The sequence below is a fragment of the Manis pentadactyla genome, chromosome 5 (assembly GCF_030020395.1).
Source record: "Manis pentadactyla isolate mManPen7 chromosome 5, mManPen7.hap1, whole genome shotgun sequence".
NCBI lineage: Eukaryota > Metazoa > Chordata > Mammalia > Pholidota > Manidae > Manis > Manis pentadactyla.
Genome location: NC_080023.1, coordinates 87,251,384 through 87,267,811, shown reverse-complemented (window position 1 = coordinate 87,267,811; position 16,428 = coordinate 87,251,384).

The window sequence follows — 16,428 nt, the reverse complement described above, 5'->3', positions numbered from 1 at the left end:
ATGAGAAAAGTCAATCAATCCAACAAACTCGGTACTGACACTGATAATAGAATTAGCAGATAAGAACATTTAAAAGGTTATCGTAACTGCATTCTATATGTTCAAAAAGCCAGAGAAAAGACTGAACATTTTAAATAGATGCTTCAGAGATTTTTTTTTAAGTCCCAAAGTAAATTACTAGAAAAACTGTATTGTCTGAGACTGAAAATATGCTGGATAGTATTGATAGATTTAATATTACAGAATTAAATACTACGAGAAAAAGTGAACTTGGAGAGCAATAGAAAATATCCAAAATGACATACACAGAGAAACAAAACTAAAAAATGAACAAGTTCTAGAGGCCTAATACATGTATAATTGGAATCCCTAAAATAGAGAAAAGAGAAGAACAGAAAAAATATGAGAATAAATATGACTAAAAACGTACCAAATGTAATGGAACTATAATCTTACACATCTAAGAAGCTTAATGAACTCCAAATATAAGAAACATGATGCCAATAATTCTTTCTCAAAATCAAGGATTAAAAAAAATTTTAAGCAGCAAGGGGAAAAAAAACAGACAATCTGACAAATTAAAGATGTATATTATAAACTCTAAATGTTATGTAGAGTAACAAAGAAAAGGAGAAGAGTAGAACTCTCATAAAATATGAGTCAGGCAAGATATCTAGCAAAAACATATTTCTAGAACAAAAGCAAATTTAAGATATTTTCAGATATACAAAGGCTTCAAGAACTCATCACTGTACACTTACACAGCCAGTAATGTTAAAGGAAGTCCTATAAGCAGAAATAAATAAAGCATGTGGAAATCTGGATCTACACAGTGGAATAAAGAATACTGGGAATAATAACAAAATGAGTACACATACAAACATTGTCTATTTTAATAAAAATAATTACAAAGTGTTGTGGAATTTATAGTATATATAGAAATAAAATGTATGACACCACCACCACAAAGGCCTGAAGTCGAGAAATAGAATGTTTTACATTTCTATAGTAGGTCTGAAATGGTATATCATCACTTGAAGATTAATCTGACAAATTAAAGACATATATTATAAACTCTAAAGCACTAAATGTATATTGAACTCAACCACTAAAATAACAAAAGAAAGTATAGCTCATAATCCAAAAACATATGAGAAAAATAGAAAAATTGCAAGATGACAGATTTATAACCATATCAATAAAATTAAAAGATAATTAGTCTAAACATTTCAATTCAAAATCAGAGATTGTCAGAATGAATAGAAAAGCCTAACCCAATGATACGTTGCCTTGAAGAAATCCAATTAAACATAGTATTTTATAATTAAAAGAAAAAATTAATGAAAAAGGTAGAAAAACCATAAAGAAAATCAATGAATCCAAAAGTTAGTTCTTTGAAAAGGTCAACAAATTGACCATCCTTCAGCTAGATTGACCAAGAAGAAAAAGAGAAGACTCAAATTACCAAAATCAAAAATGAAAGAAGGGACATCACTAATAACTTACAGAAATAGAAAAGATTGTAATGAAAGTCTATGAACAACTGTTTACCAATAAAATTAGATAGCATAGATGATTTGGGCAACTTTATAAAAAGAAATGAACACCAAAATGGACTCAAAAAGGACTAAGAAAATCTGATTAGAACTACAAAAATAGATTTATTTACTAATTTAAAAACCATCTCATAAATTCGAGTCCAAAACCAAATGGTTTCACTGGCGAATTCACTAGTAAGCCACATATTTAATTAAGAATTAATATCAATTATTTACAAACTCTTACAGAAAATGTAAGAATAGGATACAGTTACCAATTCCTTCTATGAGACCGGCATTACCCTGAAGCCAAACTAGACAAACATAACAAGGGAACTACAGAGTAACATTTCTTACAAATATAGACACAAACAAATCCTCACAGCAAACCAAATCAAGCAACATATAAAAAAGATTATAAACCATAACTACTGAGATTTTACCCAGAAGTGTAAAGGTGGCTCAACTTTTGACCTTCAGAATTGTGTGATTAAATTTGTATTGTCACTCTGTTTGTGGGAGTTTCTTACCACTGCAATAGGAAAGTAATACAGGGTCTCAATGTTAGATAATTTTGTTAAAGTTCTTGACCTTTACACAAATACAACCATGATCCCTGTAATGACTGAGTAGTTGAATCAGCAGAGCTTTTCAATTTAATAATAGATTTGAAAAATTCCCTTGTTACTCAGTATGGTTAAGATAAATTCTCTTAATAGCTGCACATTAGCATTTTGTATGGAAGGCCTATAAGCTGTTTAATAGCCTAATTCAGAGTATTACTATAAATATGGTCATAATGAACATTTCATATGTAAGTTGTTTTATAAAATTTCTGATAACCCCCTTAGGATAAACTCCTTAAAATATAATCGTTGGATCAAAAGGCATTGTACCTTTTAAAGCTTCTCATGTGATGGGCAGGTTAATATAACCACAATCAGAATGAGAGTACCAACACTCTTTATGCATACACTCTGTATGACAGTAGCTATTTTCCTTTTTTTCGCCCTATTGTATAAGTAGTAAATAATTGATCATCACTGTTTTGCTCTTCATTTATCAGATTATTAGTTATAGAATCTTAATATAGAAGTAAAATTGTGATTTGTTTAAACTTATTGAAACGTTTGCTTACTCTTTGTAAACACCAAATGGCCAATCTCAAATATTTATAGAGCCCTTGTTACAATTCAAAGTTATATCTGTGGTCACCTTGAAAGGAACTAATGACAAATCCCTACATACATAGGGTTTATAATCTTACTATGAATCACAAACTAGCTATTTATTTATTTATTTAGCCGTAGTTTAATGAGCAACCATTTCTAGGTACCGTAGTGAAGTCCTATATGTATTTTCTCACTAAAATAATAGCAATTTTATGGGGAGTTATTATTTGTTGTTTAATAATTGACAAAATCAATTTCCAGATTGCTCAAAAGATGACTTACACTATTTGGTTGATAGGTACAGCACTTTCGTAGGGAATGAAAACACTATAATGGGGCAAAATATAAACCACTAAACTTTGTGTAATATAAGCTTAGTATTGGATGATGACATAGGGAAATAAAGTAGATTTCTGTTCAGGCTTATTTAACTAATACTTGATCCTTTCTAAACTCAATGTCGTTGTCTAAGTCACTTTTTCTCTTAAGCCTCTTTTTTTTTCCCCCTTAAAAAAGGAGAATCTAATAATGCTTACATTACAATTTGGCTTTGATTACATATTATGCATGTAAATTTCTTCAACAGAGCTACTCCTCTATTTGTTCCAGTGAACAATCAGCTGTAAGAGAGCAGGGTCACTTCCATACTACTGATTTTATCTTCTGTGACTAAACCTATCAAATAGTAGTCACTCTGAATATTGTTCCAGTTTCTCTTGTTTTGGCCATTACTCAGTATTAGAATACTCTCATGACTATCCAGTAAAATCTATTTATGTATGTGCCTTTTACTTCATCCTTCATATATTTCAGTTAACTCTTAATAGACAGAAATATTTCCCAGCTCCAATGATGAATCATAACTGAGAAGGACAAATTGTGGCAATCGTGTACCAAATATGTGATTCATGAGGGCCCATGTTGCTTCTACATATTTTACAAGTTTTTATTTATCTGTGATTCTTTATAAAATGTCATAATGCTCTCTGTAGCTCATCTGACCTACTAAAAATATGGGTACATTTAATATAGTGAAAATAAATGTCATTTGTAATAATAAATCCTAAATCAATGAACATATTTATTTTTAGCTCATCTCCTTTCAGATTTATTTGGCTTGAGATGTAGAGTGGTTGATCCAAACACATTATAAAACACCTCAAAGTTCTTCATTCTTGCCTCTGTCATAAGGATAGCAAAGCTAACACTCATTTCTCAGTCTTCTTTCAAACCTAGTGTCTATGTCACGTAGCTTTGTACAAGAAAGAATTCCGGTGGAAGGCTGTTTCTTTCCCGATGAAAGGATATGGATGGTGCTGGAAGTGCCCTTGTTCTTTTTGTCTGTCTGTCTTTGGTTTTGGGGGGATTTTTGGTGTCACTTTTCTGTAGTGAATGAAAACAAGAAATCTATAGCTATAGCGGTCACTGTGGCACCAAATAGGGATCATCATGCAAGAGAGGCAAAGCATATAGACGGAGGTAACAGAGGTCTTCTCATGGAATTATGAGCCAGAGAAATCAGCAGTAGCAAGGGCCCACCTCTTTTCACATGAAAAATTTCCTTCAAGTGAGAAAAATATAATCTTTTTGATTTGAGGAATTATTATTGGGGCTTTCTGTTAGTTAAAGCCATATTCCTATCTGATAAAGTTGACTTTCCTGACATCAAATAGTAGAAGTTAATACTTAGTTTATTTTTAGGGTTAACATATTATTTAGAATTGTTAGACTCCTGGATATTATTTTTAATAGGAGAAATGAAAAGAGAAGTGGTTAATAGATAGAACCTATTCAAACGCAGAGAAATTGGGATAATCACAATTAAAGTTCTATATAGGCTATATATTAATATGCATATTAATATACATACTGTTAAATGCAATACATTTCAATAGACCTAAGGCCTAGGCCTTACCCTTCAAACCCCTATAGTAACACCACCTTCTATTTATTCAATTTTCATGTAAGTAAAGTGTTTTTATGTATCACCTCATTTAATCATTAAAAAATCTTGAGGGTGAATATTTTACTCTATTTTTTTAACAGATGATGAAATGTAATAAGGTTTCTAATTCAAGCTAGCCAACTAAAAAAGAAAGTTTTTTTTTTGCCTTTCTGAATCCACAAAAATAAAATTACAGAAATGCCAGTAATACTTACTAAAAATGTTAAGATTACATTATTTCTCCAAAACCAAAAGTATAAATTTTTGTATAAAGACATAAAAGTCATAAATAGAGGTTTCTCATGTGTTTCTATGGACAAATGTGATAGCATAAATATATTTCCCATAAAACAGCCTAGGAATTCAAAGTAATTTCAAACAAAACTTTAAAGGATCTCTCATGGAACTTGAAAATTAATTCTAAAGTTAGTTTAGGAAAAAAATGTTCAAGAACAGCTAATTTAGAAAATTAAGAGTAAAGGGCAGTGAAGGAACTACGAAGTTATTAGAAATACCCATCTATATGGTTCTGATCTAGAGATGCAAACGGGTCCAATGAATCAGAATGGTGTGAATACTAACAGGTCTACACAGTTCAGCATACAAGGGAGCTGATTTAGTATTATGTGTAATTGTGAAAAAGTGAATAAAACAAAAAGACCTACACAGTCTTTGTTACCTGGCATCTGACTGTATCTCTGTAGCACCTGAGGGTTTCAGCTTCAGGCGAGTTCATTCTGGATTCCATGAGACCAAATAATGAGGAGGGAACATTGTGGCAAAAGTCTTAAACCAAGCTTTATTCTTGCCGTGGCAGGCTGAGCGCTAGACTCCCGTCCACATCTGTGGATCTGCCACCACACGCAGCAAATCTGCCATCCGCAAGCCGGGTCCCAGCATAAGTGCCTACGTCACCCTTTTATACAATAGTGGCTCGTCGCCAACACATGAGCAAGCATGCGCCTGCGCGGTAGGCAAGTAGGACATCATTGCACGTGTGCAGTGGGCAAGTAGATTAGGTTCAGGTGAGCAACCTGGCATGGTAAATTCCATTTTCCATACAATCTCCGAGGTCAGTTACCACTTTTATCATACAAGTCACTCCACATCAGCCAGGCCCGCCACTTTGAGATGCTTTACAATCTCACAAGCATTTCCCTGTCTCGGGGTCTTTGCCAGTTCTTTCAACCTAGAATTCTCTTTCTCCAAATATCTCCATGATTCACTGGCTTTCTTCTTTTGATTTTTGCCAACTTTCATCTTCTCAAAAATATAACCCTCCATCACCTTACCCAGCATTCCTTTTCTTGAGCATCTTGCAGTCTGACTGTCTTGCCAAGGGGTCTCAGTCTCTGTCCTCGGCGCTATCACCACTCCAGCCTCTGCTCCTCTCTGCTCTCCTGCAGCCATGCCACTGTGTCGCCCAGAGCACTGGGCGGAGCTCTTTATATAGAGTCAATAGCAATGTATTGCCCACACCTGTGCAGTGAGCAAACTGACCAGGGCCAGGTGAGAATCCTGGCCATAGAAACCTTCACTTTCTCCACACTGACTTTAATTTAATATTTGATTTTTAAGAATATTTTTTCTTCTGTGGGGCAGAGACTTGTCAATTCTTGCTTGTTGTTTTAAACAACTGTAACCAAATGTGGATAAAATGAGAATTTCTGTGGCCAGGATTCTCACCTGGCCCTGGTTGATTAGCTCACTACACATGTGTGGGCAATACATTGCTATTGACTCTGTGGTCTGGGCAACACGGTGGCACTCCTGCAAGTTTGCAGGAGAGCAGAGCAGAGGCTGGAGTGGTGGCAGCGCCGAGGACAGAGGCCCAGAGGCTGGCTGTGCAGAGACGCCCAGAGGACGGCTGTGCGGGCAGAGGGACCCAGAGGCAGAGACTGGCTTGCTGCATGCAGACTCGCTCTGAGTGGATGGGATTTTAGTAATTGACCTGCCACCATGGAAATAAAGTGGGTATGACCCCTTCACCCCAAGAACATTTTACTGTCATTTTCTTTGGTCACACTGAATCCATAGTGAACTTTCCTGGGGCTGAAATCCATGGGCAAGGCACCAAAGTATCCACCATAGTGCCTTACACATTGTAAGAGTTGTATTAGTTAAATCAGTATATGAATTTTATCCCTACTAGAATATGATTCTAACAGTATTATATTGACTTTATAGGTAAGGGCATTAAGGCCAACACTTTTACCTTGTGAAGTGAAGAAACCCTGTCTCAGACATGTTTCACTCCAAAAAGTGTATGCTTTGGCATCACACTAGTAAACTCATTCCTCTTCACAAACTGACTCATCTGTGCGTCTTTATAAAGATATGAATATTTGAGCTTCATTCAGGAAATGATAATTCAATAAGTCTGGATTGAGCCTCCACAGATGACTCTGGTATGCAACTGAGGTTGTATTTATATTAGAATAATAGAAATATGGTATCAACAGATCATGCTTAGTTTTTCTTTCCAAAAATAAATTTACTATTACTGAAATGTATCTAATTTATTGAGATAATTAGAGCCTATATCAAAGCCATATGCTTTCAGGGAGAAAATTGCTCTGTGTCCACTAGCAATTACAAATATGCAGACACATACACATTTTTGCTATTACATATAAATGTATATTATATATTGTATGTGTGTACATATATACACACACATACTATTACATATATAAGCCAACATGATATATATGATATTGTGTGTAGGCATAATATGCACATGTGTAATAGTGTATATTGTATATATATAATATATATACATATTTAATAGTGTAAATATGATATCATATATTATTTATATGATATTTATATATTAACTCAATATTTACAACAATCTTGATTATATATTTGTTAAATTTCCATTTAAAAGTATTTTTTTACCTAGGAAAGTAGGACATCTAAGAACTCAAACCATGAAGAAAGCTGTTTTGTTCAATTCAGAAGAAAAACCACATCTCACTTTGGACATCTCAAGGATAAGCTCATCTTGAAAGTGTTTTGAAAGCCAGCAGCTGGTTATAAGTACAAAATAATCATGTAGTCTTAAAGGAAGTTCCAGAGGAAACTGTGTCCACTGAAGAGGAAAGTTAATAAGAATAAAACCTTAATTTTAAGAACAAATGACTAATCTTACTGGAAGTAAACATAAATATATTACTATAGAGAGATCAGATGTGTAGTGTCCAAGACCACGCTGACTCCTGGTTCTGCAACTTGCTTCTTATGTGACCTCTGGCAAATTACTCCACTTCTCTGTGTCTGAGTTTTGCCTAACTCAAGATTAATTTGAATATTAAATGAGTTAATGCATATAAAGTGCTTGGAAAAATGCTTGACTCCTAGTAAGCACTATGTAAATGCTTGCTATTTTAATTCTTATAAACTGTATTGCTAGGAAAGTTATGTAGCCCCAGAATAAATAAAATTAATGACTAAATAAACACACATTTTTCCTCAGGGAGTATTAATTACTGTATACCTCATCTTCTGCATATATCAATAAAATAAAATTATTATGCTAAATTAATAACTTAGATCTAATTTACATTTAAACAATTAAAAGAATTTAAATGATTATTAAAAATCCAGGAAACTATAATAAAGTAATAGTGGTGATCATAAATTTTGTCTCTTTATGACTTTAATATGATACATATTTTTCACATTAAGCATAATATTGGCATTTGGGATGTGCTGTGTATATATTTCATATGTTAAAGGAAATATTTTACTAAAAGAATTTATCACATATTTATGATCAGTCAAATGCCTTCTGGTATATGTAGACATGACTCTATGAGATTGTATGATTATTTTCTGTAGGTAGATTATGAATTATCAATTTATTTTTTCATTGATATACAACCTTATATTAGTTTCAAGTATATAACACAATGGTTCAACAGTTAACCATACTGTTAAATCCTCACCCCCACTAGTACAGTTACTATCTGTCAACATAGGTAGGTATTACAGAATCATTGGCTATACTCTCCATGATGTACTACTATCTCCATGACCAACCTACATTATGATTGAGAATTTTTGTACCCCTTTATCTCTCTCACCCTCTCTGCCCACCCACCCAACCCCTCCCCCATGGTAAACACCAGTCCCTTCTCAGTCTCTGCTGTTTTGTTCATTTTGTTTTGCTTTGTACTTATATTCTACAAATAAGTGAAATCATATGGTATTTGTCTTTCTCTGCCTGACTTGTTTCACTGAGCATAATACTCTCTAGATCCATCCATATTATTGCAAATGGCAGGATTTCTTTCTTTTTATAGATGAATAATATTCCATTGTGTATATGTACCACATCATCTTTATCCATTTATCTACTGATGGACACTTAGGTTGTTTCCATATCTTGGCTATTGTAAATAATGCAGGAATAAACATAGGAGTGCATGTATCTTTTCAAATCAGGGATTTTATTTTCTTTGAGTAAATTCCTAGAAGTGGAATTACTGAGTCAAGTGGTAATTCTATTTTTAGTTTTTTGAAGCTCTTCTAAACTGCTTTCCACAGTGGCTACACCAGTTGACATTCCCACCAACAGTATAGGAGGGTTCCCATTTCCCCACATCCTCACCAACACTTGGTATTTCTTGTCTTTTGCATATTGGCCATACTGCCTGGTGCAAGGTGATAATCTCATTATAGCTTTGATTTGCATTTCCCTGATGATAAGTGATGTGGAGCATCTTTTCATGTGCCTTTGGCTATTTGTATTTCTTCTTTTGAGAAATGTCTGTTCAGGTCCTCTGCTGACTTTGTAATTGGGTTGTTTTTTGGTGTGGAGGCATATGAGCACTTTATATATTTTTGGTGTTAACCCCTTATCAAATAAATTGTATATGGATATATTCTCCCATACTGTAGGCTGCCTTAGGGTTCTGCTGATGGATCCTTTTTTAGGAAGGAGTTTGGTTCAGTGATGCAGGAAAACTGAACAGAGTGAAGTTAAGAAAACAGGCAAGTTTATTACACTATGTAATAGAGTGGGCCCCGACCTAATGTCAGAGAGACCCTGAATATTTGGAGAGAGTTCCTTTTGTGGGATTTGCAAGGGGCTTTTAGGAGGGGTAGTTTAAGCAAACAAGTGTTGATTGATGGCCTGGCAATGATGTAACTAAGCTAATTTTTACTGTGCAAGCTCTTTCACAGAATTCTGATTGCTCACCAAGGAGGGCTAAACAGCAGTAGTGATTTATTTTAATGACTTTATAATGAGGGAAGGTCACTTCAGGACACTCCAGGAACATGCCTAGTTGGACTCTAGCTTGTGGAATTTCTCTGTGGTTTTACTCCTCCTGCTGGGGATTTTCTCATTGGTGGAAGCTATCTGTAGTCCCAACTTCTCTGTGGTCAACCCGACCTCCCCTCCAAAATTATCTCTGGCTTATAACTAATACTTTGCTGTACAGAAACTTTTTAGTTTGATGTAGTCCCACTTTTACATTTTGATTTTGTTTCCCTTGCCCAAAGAGATATGTCCAGGAAAAGCTGTACATTCTTATGTTCAAGAAGTTTTTGCCTATGTTTTCTTCTAAGAGTTTTATGGTTTCAGGTCTTCCATTCATGTCTTTGATCCATTTCAAGTTTACTTTTGTGTGTGGAGTTAGGCAGTAATCCAGTTTCATTCTCTTGCATGTAGCTGTCCAATCTTCCCAACACCATTTATTGAAGAGGCTGTCTTTTCCCCATTGTATGTTCATAGCTTCTTTATTGTATATTATTAATTGGCCATATATGTGTGGGTTTAAATCTGGACTCTGTCCTGTTCCATTGATCTATGGGTCTGTCCCTGTGCCAGTTCCATATTGTTCTTATTGCTGTATCTTTGTAGTATAGCTTGAAGTCAGGGAGTATAATCACCCCAGCTTTGTTCTTCTTTTGCAGGATTGCTTTGGCTGTTCAGGGTCTTTTGTGCTTCAATATGAATTTTAGAACTATTTGTTCTCGTTCACTGACGAATGTTGGACTTTTGACAGGCATTGCATTGAATCTGTAAATGTTTTGGGGTAGGATAGCCATTTTGACAATATTAATTCTTCCTATCCATGGGCACAGGCTAGATTTCCATTTATTGGTGGCCTCTTTAATTTTTCTCATGAGTATCTTTTGTTTTCAGAGTACAGGACTTTCACCTCCTTGGTTAGGTTTATTCTTAAGTATTTTATTCTTTTTAATGCAATTGTAAATGGAGTTGTTTTCCTGATTTTCTTTCTGCTGCTGGGTCAAGTGGGCTGGCATGTCACTGGTGCACACAAAGCACCTTAGGGCTGAGCTGCCAGCAAGGTGGATGGAGCGTCTGGGGCTTCCAAGGGTTCCTGACCTTTCAGGCCGAGGGAAAGTTGGAGAGTTATCATCCACCTGCCCTTTCTCCTGCAGACATAGCTCAGTCCAACCCTCACCCTTGTGGCTCCCTTTCCACTGCTGGCAAATTTTTCCAGCTGCTGCCTCTGTGTTGGGCCTCAGTGGGACTGGCAGAGAGTGCCTGTCCTCCACAAGTGGCTGGTGTCTCAGCCTCCCAGAGTGTTCCAGTTGTTTCTGGTGTCCAGTCCTGCTAATTACCAGAACTGAATGCAGTGTGGACTGGTGTTCTTGGAGTAGATCTCCAGGGCCCGATGTGCAGTGTTCCTGGATGCCTCTTCCCTCCCATCTCCGTTCCTCTTCCTCCTACCTATGGCCTGGGTTGGGGGAAGGGCTTGGGGCCCACTGGATAGCGGCTCTGCTACTTTACCCTTCTCTGTGTGGTCTTTTCTTCTTCCCCAGGTGTAGATGGTCTGCTCTGCAGCCTTCAGGTCATTTTCAGGGTTAGTTGTATTTGCTGTAGTTGCTTCCTTGGTGTGTATGTGGGAGGAGGTTTCCATCTTGCCTGGCTACTCTGCCATCTTAAACCTCCACTAAATGATCAATTTAGATTATGAATTAGGAAATCACATTTTCATTTATGGAATAAATCCCACTTGCTCAAATTATACTGGATTATGTTGCTAAAATATATCTTTAGGATTTTTCTCAATATTCTTATTGACACTGACCTATAATTTTCTTTTTGAACTGTCTTTTTCAGTCTTTGTATGAATATTATTCTTCCTATATAAAAATAATGTGGAAGATTTTCTTCTTTTTATGCTTTGTAGGTATTTAATTCATATTTTAGTTATCAGCTTTAACTGCTTCATAGGACTCTCCTGGGAAGCTTATGGGCATGCTTATTTTGAGAGGAAAAAAGAAGAATGGATATATACTTGACAATTTTCTTTACATTTAAAATTTTTCTAAAATCATTAGTAATTGATCTGTTTACTTATTTCATTTTCTAGGATAAGGTTTAGTCATTTAAAATCTTCTGAAATTTCCCCTATTGAATTCAATTCTTTATTTTGATAGAATTTCATTCTCTACATCTTCCATTTTTGTCATGCCATTCTCATACAGCTTAACACTGATAAGCTTCCTACACATAATATTATACACATAACTCAGAAGCCTGACATCTCAGAGATGTGCAGTGGTCTCCATAACTGACTTTTCATTTTTTTCTCATAAAAGCAAGCTCTGCAATCTGTGGGATGGTATTGTCCATTTTATTACAAATATAGGTGAGTATGCAATGCCCAAGTGCATAGCACTCATCAGATTCTCAAAGGAGTTCATGACTCAAGGAAATTAAGAGCTAAGGGCTTCAGTTTAGTTCTTTCAGGCTCTCCACACGAGCCGTTACACTAGTCTGTGCGTCAGGTTAATTCTTCCCTAGGTATTCTCCACTCGGCCACCAGAGTTTTATCATTCCACTCTGTTCTGTGAAAGCCTTTAATGACCCTCTATTGCTCTGAACTACTTAGTTTAACTCACAAGGCATATGGTGATCTAATTCATTCCTACATTTGTCTTGATTTGACCCTTCACATGTAGCCTTCTAAGAGAAACCAACCCATTTCATGGGTCTGTGGCTTCATATCTAATATTTTCTCCTCTGAAAACTCTCCCACCTAACCAACCCCCCAGTGAGTACTACTCATCCTCCCAGTGTTAAATTCTTTAGGAATGATTTCTTCCTCCAAGCCTGAATAAAATTCTCTTCTTTAATGTTCCCAAAGTATCCTCTCCACATCCCAAACACAGCATCTCTTATACAACAAACTCTAATGTCAATTTGTTCTCTGTTATACTCTGAGAGCCTCAAGGAATAAGACCATATAATATGTATCACAATTTCGTTCAGGTCATAAAATGCCCTCAATAACTTTTGTTAAATAAATGAGTAAACTTATTATAAACGATATATCTAATAGGAATTCTGGATGTGATGAGAACTGTTAGCTGAGGTGAACCATGAAGATTCTAGACACTAGAAAACACACTGCATTAATTTTCCATTGTATCTAATGGCCTCGCCAAATACTTACACATTTGCATGTTAGAACCAATGCTTTAACAATAAAAAATACTGCTCTTTCCAGTAATTAACACTTGGTTATATGCAATAAATATGATCTTGCAAAAAACAGAAAAACTTGAGAATATGTCCTTCAGTTTTTCATACCAAAGAATATTGACATGTTTCTCCTTGATTCCACCCTTCCAAGTGGTGTATGCCAAAAGCACCATAGCTGGTGGCATTATATTCATCAAAATAAATGTCATTTTCCCCTTATAGGAAGCATTGGCGCAACTCTATATAAATCAGGTTGATATTCTGTATAATTATTTTTCTCTGCTGTGTTTTGTTTTACTTATATCAGTATTATACTTGGCCTCTGAATTGATAATCTGCTCACAGAGAAATAACACTATTATCTTGTAACACATAGGAAATACAGGTCTTTTAATTAATATTTAATGTAAATTAACACAACTTATTCTTATTTTTTCTTTTACTATTATTTGCAGATGTAAGTGAGGCCTATGAAACATGGAATTTATGATGCCCCATTGCTCATTCAATAACTGCTCATATAAATAACATATTGAAATAGTGTCACAAAAATATTACTCATATTAATAATTGAAAACGTTTATGATCCTGGGGGACAAGTAAATAAATAATAATAATTCAGTAACTATTTACCATATCACAGAATTCAAAGACACCACAATCATATGGATTATAGAGACCTACACTGAAGGTAAATATTTTAATACTCCCTCTTTATTGCAATGATACTTGAGGAAGAAAAACATACAAAATCTTTAGTTGATGAAACCACAAACTCAGATGATACCATCTTTCTTTGCCCATTTTAAAGAATTCAAGAGCTTCCTTTTAAGTGTTCCATAACATTTTACATGGGTTGTAAAAATGTTCTTTTTCTTACCATTTTTCTTGTTGTGACATCCCTGTGATGTCCCTGTTTGTTCATTAGGATTTGTAGAATCCAAATTAACTATTTTATCTGTGTATGTTAACTAAATGATTTAAAGAAAACCTCCTAAATAATCTTTCTCCTCCTAATTTCCTTCTAGTTCTGACTGATTACTCAACACACTTCTTATTAAAGGGGAAATGATGATTAAAAGTTTTATGATGATGAAGTAGCTGATAGCTCCTTATCCAATAATATGGTATTATAATTATACCATAAAGTTTACCTCTATTGTAAATATTAGCTTCCTAAAATTATTAAAAACATACATATAATAGTACCACTCTGCCTCTTAAGTTCCTCCCAATGGTTCCCAGTGCTTTTAGGATAAAGGTCAAAATTCTTAGCATGAGACCAAAGTCTTTCACAGATCTGACCCTAGTGTACATAATCAATCTCAAATCAAACTACTTTCCAACCCACACACTCTGTGCTCCAAAAATACTTTCTCACCTCTCTGGTTTTATACCCATCATATTCATTCTGCTGGGAATAACTTTTCTTCATTACTTATTCAGGTACCTTCTAGTCATTTTCAAACCTCAGCTCCAGTTTTTCAAACCTCTCTAAGGAGACCTCCCCAAAGGTTAGTCATTTTCCATCTTTGCTCTTCTAACTCCCAAAGCACACTTCTATGATAGCATTTTTCATCAGATTTCTATTTTTTATTGGGTCGATGTGCCCTAATAAATCTGAATGCATCTAAAATAGGCATTTTACTTTTCATAATCTATGTACAACACACGTAAATTTTTAAATATGTAACATACGCCAGTGAATTTCTAATGAATTGATTACTACTAAACACACTTATTAAAAGGGAAAAAATCCCCTTTATCTTACTCTTCCTTGAGTATAACAGCAGTCAAGTTCTTCTTGAGAAATACACTAAAACTGTACTGTTTCAATAGTTTATTTTTCTAACCTATCCCATTTGAAGTTATATTTCTTAGTTAACCTTTAGTAACATATTTTAAGTGCAGCATATCATGACAGTAATGAAAGTGCTACATATTACTGTGTAGTGATTTTCCTGGAGGCAATATAGTATGGTAGAAAGAACATGGGAATTTGAATTTTAAAAAATCCCTGATATTATTCTGTCAATCTGATCCTATCAGGAATCTGTGATTTTTCAGATCAATAATCAAACCATTGAGTAAAATACCTTCATAGATGCTTTGTTTCTGTGATAAATTGATAAGAAATCATTTCCATTCAAAATACATAACTAGTATGGTAATATAAATTAAATACAATTTGAAATAAAATAGTTTTAAAATATGTTCCCTTGTACCTTCCCTTTATTTTCTTAACTTCTAAGGAATGTTAGTGCATTGTTTGTTTGTTTTATCTTGTCTGCTTTATACTCTCTGTGTGATGATTTGACATAGAAAATCACATTAGCATCTTCCAATGACTTCCTAATTAAATTGAGGCCAGAGGGTAGATGATTAAGACTCTGCATGCTGGTAAAAGGTCCGGATTTGAATCCTGGCCTTGCCAGTTAAGTTTCAAACTACTTCTCTGCTAGTTTCCTCACGCATAAAATAGAGATGTTAATAACAATTAATATTAATATATGGCTAGACCCATATATTTTTTAGACTATACGTATTTCTACTATAATGTCATTATATATCATCCTGAAAGACTTCTATTCAGGAAAATGAAAGTTACATTTTAAAAACAAGAGCACATGGGAAAGAAAGGGACACCTCTCAACATTCATACAATTTAGTTATACGAGCACTACCAGAAGTACTGGGAGGAGAGACTTGGGACTATTTCAGCAGGTTGCTCAATATGGCTGGAGACAGCCTCAGCAGATACTAAAATGCACCAACTCCCCTGTAATAGAGTTACCCTTCCCTCATTTGCCAACCACTTGTGAACTAGCACCTACAGGTATTTCACTACCAGGTGTTGTATCTTCAGTTGTTGGGATACTGAGCAACTCCAAAGGTCTCCAAGGAAGAGGATAGGACTTCCCAGGAAGAAAAAGGGAAAATATGTGTGTTTCACCAGTTAGGAAATACACCAATAATATAAAAATTAGGACAGCAATTTCTTCACACACCTGCTAACTTGCAACTGTATACACAGCCATGGAAGTAACAGGGTTGCTAACAGCTTGTGTGCAGAGGCTGTGTGAGGGAAATGCCTATGTAGCATCATAAATATCATTTTTAATTAATTATGGAAATAAGGAGAATTTTCATATCCACACCAGTTACTTTGTGTAAATGGAGATTACATACTGAGATCCTACATGTATATGTTTAAAAACTAACATCAATGGCTCCATCTTTCCTTTTTTATTTTTGAATATTTTAAATGTACATATTAGTGCAATCATGCAATATACGTTAAGT